Here is a 209-nt window from a genome sequence, read left to right as displayed (position 1 = left end):
ATATAGCCACCATCGTTTCCTAGCTTCAGCATGGCGGTTTCTGCTGCCGCGCGCATCAATATGGTCACCCTCGTTACCTCGCGTCAACATGGCGGTCTCTGCTGCCGCGCGCATCAATATGGTCACCCTCGTTACCTAGTTTCAAGATGGCAGTCTCTGCTCCCGCATGTGTCAATATGGTAACTCTCATTACCTCGCGTCAACATGGC

Source organism: Priapulus caudatus, unplaced genomic scaffold (assembly GCF_000485595.1).
Source record: "Priapulus caudatus unplaced genomic scaffold, Priapulus_caudatus-5.0.1 Scaffold541, whole genome shotgun sequence".
Lineage (NCBI taxonomy): Eukaryota > Metazoa > Priapulida > Priapulimorpha > Priapulimorphida > Priapulidae > Priapulus > Priapulus caudatus.
This window is presented reverse-complemented; position numbering follows the sequence as displayed.